We start from the raw sequence: 6680 nt of genomic DNA on the forward strand, positions 1-6680 counted from the left end.
ACGTTAGCCTATCAAAAATCAATGATTAACCCATTTAAGCTTCAAGACAAAAGCTCAGGTGCTAACAGCATGTCGTCATCAAGTAACGTTAGCCTATCAAAAATCAATGATTAACCCATTTAAGCTTCAAGACAAAAGCTCAGGTGCTAACAGCATGTCGTCATCAAGTAACGTTAGCCTATCAAAAATCAATGATTAACCCATTTAAGCTTCAAGACAAAAGCTCAGGTGCTAACAGCATGTCGTCATCAAGTAACGTTAGCCTATCAAAAATCAATGATTAACCCATTTAAGCTTCAAGACAAAAGCTCAGGTGCTAACAGCATGTCGTCATCAAGTAACGTTAGCCTATCAAAAATCAATGATTAACCCATTTAAGCTTCAAGACAAAAGCTCAGGTGCTAACAGCATGTCGTCATCAAGTAACGTTAGCCTATCAAAAATCAATGATTAACCCATTTAAGCTTCAAGACAAAAGCTCAGGTGCTAACAGCATGTCGTCATCAAGTAACGTTAGCCTATCAAAAATCAATGATTAACCCATTTAAGCTTCAAGACAAAAGCTCAGGTGCTAACAGCATGTCGTCATCAAGTAACGTTAGCCTATCAAAAATCAATGATTAACCCATTTAAGCTTCAAGACAAAAGCTCAGGTGCTAACAGCATGTCGTCATCAAGTAACGTTAGCCTATCAAAAATCAATGATTAACCCATTTAAGCTTCAAGACAAAAGCTCAGGTGCTAACAGCATGTCGTCATCAAGTAACGTTAGCCTATCAAAAATCAATGATTAACCCATTTAAGCTTCAAGACAAAAGCTCAGGTGCTAACAGCATGTCGTCATCAAGTAACGTTAGCCTATCAAAAATCAATGATTAACCCATTTAAGCTTCAAGACAAAAGCTCAGGTGCTAACAGCATGTCGTCATCAAGTAACGTTAGCCTATCAAAAATCAATGATTAACCCATTTAAGCTTCAAGACAAAAGCTCAGGTGCTAACAGCATGTCGTCATCAAGTAACGTTAGCCTATCAAAAATCAATGATTAACCCATTTAAGCTTCAAGACAAAAGCTCAGGTGCTAACAGCATGTCGTCATCAAGTAACGTTAGCCTATCAAAAATCAATGATTAACCCATTTAAGCTTCAAGACAAAAGCTCAGGTGCTAACAGCATGTCGTCATCAAGTAACGTTAGCCTATCAAAAATCAATGATTAACCCATTTAAGCTTCAAGACAAAAGCTCAGGTGCTAACAGCATGTCGTCATCAAGTAACGTTAGCCTATCAAAAATCAATGATTAACCCATTTAAGCTTCAAGACAAAAGCTCAGGTGCTAACAGCATGTCGTCATCAAGTAACGTTAGCCTATCAAAAATCAATGATTAACCCATTTAAGCTTCAAGACAAAAGCTCAGGTGCTAACAGCATGTCGTCATCAAGTAACGTTAGCCTATCAAAAATCAATGATTAACCCATTTAAGCTTCAAGACAAAAGCTCAGGTGCTAACAGCATGTCGTCATCAAGTAACGTTAGCCTATCAAAAATCAATGATTAACCCATTTAAGCTTCAAGACAAAAGCTCAGGTGCTAACAGCATGTCGTCATCAAGTAACGTTAGCCTATCAAAAATCAATGATTAACCCATTTAAGCTTCAAGACAAAAGCTCAGGTGCTAACAGCATGTCGTCATCAAGTAACGTTAGCCTATCAAAAATCAATGATTAACCCATTTAAGCTTCAAGACAAAAGCTCAGGTGCTAACAGCATGTCGTCATCAAGTAACGTTAGCCTATCAAAAATCAATGATTAACCCATTTAAGCTTCAAGACAAAAGCTCAGGTGCTAACAGCATGTCGTCATCAAGTAACGTTAGCCTATCAAAAATCAATGATTAACCCATTTAAGCTTCAAGACAAAAGCTCAGGTGCTAACAGCATGTCGTCATCAAGTAACGTTAGCCTATCAAAAATCAATGATTAACCCATTTAAGCTTCAAGACAAAAGCTCAGGTGCTAACAGCATGTCGTCATCAAGTAACGTTAGCCTATCAAAAATCAATGATTAACCCATTTAAGCTTCAAGACAAAAGCTCAGGTGCTAACAGCATGTCGTCATCAAGTAACGTTAGCCTATCAAAAATCAATGATTAACCCATTTAAGCTTCAAGACAAAAGCTCAGGTGCTAACAGCATGTCGTCATCAAGTAACGTTAGCCTATCAAAAATCAATGATTAACCCATTTAAGCTTCAAGACAAAAGCTCAGGTGCTAACAGCATGTCGTCATCAAGTAACGTTAGCCTATCAAAAATCAATGATTAACCCATTTAAGCTTCAAGACAAAAGCTCAGGTGCTAACAGCATGTCGTCATCAAGTAACGTTAGCCTATCAAAAATCAATGATTAACCCATTTAAGCTTCAAGACAAAAGCTCAGGTGCTAACAGCATGTCGTCATCAAGTAACGTTAGCCTATCAAAAATCAATGATTAACCCATTTAAGCTTCAAGACAAAAGCTCAGGTGCTAACAGCATGTCGTCATCAAGTAACGTTAGCCTATCAAAAATCAATGATTAACCCATTTAAGCTTCAAGACAAAAGCTCAGGTGCTAACAGCATGTCGTCATCAAGTAACGTTAGCCTATCAAAAATCAATGATTAACCCATTTAAGCTTCAAGACAAAAGCTCAGGTGCTAACAGCATGTCGTCATCAAGTAACGTTAGCCTATCAAAAATCAATGATTAACCCATTTAAGCTTCAAGACAAAAGCTCAGGTGCTAACAGCATGTCGTCATCAAGTAACGTTAGCCTATCAAAAATCAATGATTAACCCATTTAAGCTTCAAGACAAAAGCTCAGGTGCTAACAGCATGTCGTCATCAAGTAACGTTAGCCTATCAAAAATCAATGATTAACCCTCTCATAGAAATATAAAAGTACAGTAGGACATTACAACAAACTAGTTTTGATCAATTTCATGCAAATAATTACATGTGGCAAAAGCAACATTTTCGAGTTTCCTAGTTCCAACTAGCATGTGAAAGTGGCATAGTATAGTATATTGAGTTCGTGTTCACACACACACCCACTATATTATTTTGACCATCTTGTGCAGTGCTATATAATGAAGCGTGCTCCATTCCCAAACAGTTGTCTGACTAAAAGCTGCTTTTTGCTCATTAAGACTTGTTTACCATCTAATGCTAAAGACCAGATGCTTTCTGGGCTGATCAAAGGATCACAGCGGGAGCTGCTTCTCCCGCTTACTGTAAATGAGTAGTACGCGGCCGGCTTTCACCACACTCATCTCTTTCTTTTCGTGTCAGGGCCTCAACCACAAACTAAGCCCCTCACAGACACACATCCATGACAGCGCCACAACAAAGGCTTCAGATTGTAAAAGCTTCCAAGACCAGCGGCTGACAGACAGACAGATGAGCCACTCTCCTATACAGCAATACTGCACTCAAGGCTGTTTCTGACACACACTCAGTCATACAAACCTGCAATACCCATGTGCAATGACACACACACACACATTTAAACCACCAGGCCTAATTAGACACTCAACTTCACAGTAGTAGGTACACCCGCCCCTTCCCCATTTCCCCACACAGTGACGACTGTGTGAGGGGGGGAGCAAAATGATTGACATCTGCTCCATCTAAAAGATGGGGGGTTCTAGGATTAATGAGGATGGTCCTTGTAAACCATGTTCTGGCCCCGCCCCACCCACCCACTTTTACTGATTAAGGCAATTAAAAGCAATTGCCCAATACTCTCTGCTTTCATCCTGCACTAGGAGGACAATGGATACCCAGTGGTAACTGAGTGACATTAATGACTTCCAGTTGGCTTGGCTTTGCCCTGGGCATGGGTCAATGGCACTGAATGGGAGGAGATCACCCGGGTGACCTGCCAGACTCAGCTTGGGATGCAGTCCGTGACCTTTGACAGTTTTGACAGCGTTAAACTAAAGTGAATTATTCGACAGATTTACCACTTTTCTTGTTCCTCGCATGACACAGATGCAATTAACCAAGTTCGTTGGATCTACTTAAATTACAAACTACCTAGTTGGAAGAAAACATGAGTCACAAAATGACCCAGTATGATGAGAAATGACCTAATTCTTGAGAAAGGAAAGGACCCCACATGGCTCCTTAACCTAATCCGTGTTTCCTGATAGTCTTCAACACATCTACCTTAACAAAAGTATACACCGCACACACAATGATCTTAAAAAAAGAAGACACATGCACTAAGTCAGATATAGAGTTGAAATGTATTCAATTTTGAGTTTGTATCCCACTATTACACTTTATATACATCACAGAAGACTACAGTGGGGACTGTAGTGCCCCTACATGGTGTTCAATTGAGGAATTAACCACTTGGGCTTTAGCTCGGCAGGCTATGGCTCTCATGTTGTGGTTGTGCATTATGCCACTTTAACACAGGTTTGGCTTGTCTTCTGCTTCGATGCACCCTGGATGGGGAATGCATCGCAATTACAATTGTTATACATGAATCATATCTCACTTTTCAAGTCTTCCTGTCCAGCATATAAATCAAAATCCAAGTAGGGAACTCCAGCAGTAGATGTTCCCTGTATTTTGTTTTATTTCAATCTTCTCCACAGATCAAATTAAGAAACGCATCAACAAATAAATAATCATGGCAACAGCAGCAGGGGGACACCAGGAGGTCCTTTCAGAAACGGAGTCGTCTTCTACTCTCCTTTCATCTCTCATTCAGTGAAAACAGTGAAAACAAACGGCGCGTTTAAAAGAGAGCGAGCATCTCTATTAGGCACAGTGCTAGCGACGTCACTAATATCAGCTCCAGCCCCTTGCGGCTGTTACCCCTTCTCCCGTCAGCGTTCAAAAATAGCTGGTAGCGCTGCCCACTTTAAGCATCCCAAGAATACCTGGGAAAGTTCTGAGGGGGAGAACAGACTGGGGATTCTCCAGATTACAATGGCTAAGGCCCAGCCCTCTACCACGGAGGAGAGGAAAAACTGTTTATTTTGCACATCTTGCCTTGTTTTGGGTTTTAATTTGCGTGTTTAGTTTAGTCTTTTTACAACATTCAGACTAAGTTATAAGAGGGGAAGTATATTATTTTTGTGTGACTGTGAAGAAGTGATCATTTGTAGGAAGAAGGTTTTGGGGAACCGGCAAGATTGGGTTGATTGAGCGCAAGGTCCTTTATTATCCCATAATGATACTATGTATCAGAGCAGCAATACCATCTTTGGTAGGTAGCTATTGCCCATACCTCTATAAAGATACTCATTCATTCCTCTTTCTCCCTCCAGCAGTCCTTCATCCAGTTTAAAGCCCACCTCCTGACCTCTACGGGTGTCACTTTGACTGTGACCAGATATACGGTGCCTTCAGGAAGAATTCATACCATTCATACTTATTCCATGTTGTGTTACAGCCTGAATTGAAAATGTATTCAATCGTGTTTTTATTCTCACTAATGACAAAACATGTTTTTAGAAAAAAACAGGAATAAACTGAAATACCACATCTACATAAGAATTCAGACCCTTTACTCAGTACTTTTGTTGAAGCACCTTTGGCAGCGATTACAGCATTGAGTCGTTTTGGGTATGAAGCTACAAGCTTGGCACTGTATTTGGGGAATTTCTCCCATTCTTCTCTGCAAATCCTCTCAAGCTCTGTCAGGTAGAATGGGGAGCGTCTCTGCACAGCATTTTCACATCAAACAGGGCTTCCGGGTTCCAGGCACTCTCAGCTGCCAACGTGCGAAAATCCACTGCGTGGATAAGGAATCACTTAAGGAATCCTGACATAGTTGGAGCAGCTTTCAATCTGCCTCTCTCCCGGACAACGGAGAATCTAACACTTTCCGCAACTCTGCCACAAACTCCTCCAATCTGAGGCAAACGGTGGATTGTTGCTCCCACACCGCCATAGCTCAGGCAAGTGCCCTTTCGGACATCAGCGTAATCATGTACGCTATCCTCGAGTGATCCGAGGGAAAAGAAGCAAAGATGAGAGAACACTGGGAGAACGCACCAGCGTAGCGCTCCAGAGGAGGTAAGCAGGGGTAGATTGGGGAGAAATGCTGCTGGTCGCGGGTTAATTGACAGTCTGGGGGTTACTATACTGGCGGGCTGCCTCACCCTCCCAGACAATCTGTGGACAATCTGTGGACCTTTACTGGTCGGGCCGTCACTGGCTGAGGGCGGCAGTGTTGTACGTGACCGTCCACGAAGGAGGACAGGGCCTGGGATGGCTGCTTTCCGGCTAAAGGCGGTGCAGAGACTGCTGTACCATTCTGATGTTGGCTGGAGGGAACCAGCATGCACACTGCTGAGGAGAGCTGGCCGATTAGGGTTGGACCGGCAGCTGTTCCTCATGAAGCTGGAGAGGCTGAGTACAGCAGGTCTCTCAGACGTTTACCCTGCAGTGCTGAGGGCCTGGCAGCTGCTAAGGTACACACGAGAATGGGGTGTGGAGCCTAGGCTCCTCCCACAGCCCATCTTCAACAACCCAGCCATCCCTTTGAGATCGGTTCAGTCGGCCACCCTGCAGAGGCAACTGATGGCAGCGGGTTTACAAAGGCTGGGTGACCTGAGACTGCTGGGAGAGGAGGGGTGGAAAACCCCGGATGTCTTGGCACAACAAACAAGAATAAACTT

The 6680-nt window shown here is 42.4% G+C and overlaps 1 protein-coding gene across 1 annotated transcript in view; it reads left to right on the plus strand.

Moving 5' to 3' along the window:
• The window catches only part of LOC109879257 (proteasome subunit beta type-7-like), a 71464-nt gene extending 65930 nt beyond the window's left edge, over positions 1-5534 (plus strand). Inside the window, exon 5 of the transcript XR_004206212.1 lies at positions 5325-5534. The gene's annotated coding sequence lies outside the window, so the exon portion shown is untranslated. The remainder of the gene's footprint in view (positions 1-5324) is intronic.
• Positions 5535-6680: the final 1146 nt, after the last annotated feature.

The sequence above is a fragment of the Oncorhynchus kisutch genome, linkage group LG29, assembly GCF_002021735.2.
Source record: "Oncorhynchus kisutch isolate 150728-3 linkage group LG29, Okis_V2, whole genome shotgun sequence".
Classification (NCBI taxonomy): Eukaryota; Metazoa; Chordata; class Actinopteri; order Salmoniformes; family Salmonidae; genus Oncorhynchus; species Oncorhynchus kisutch.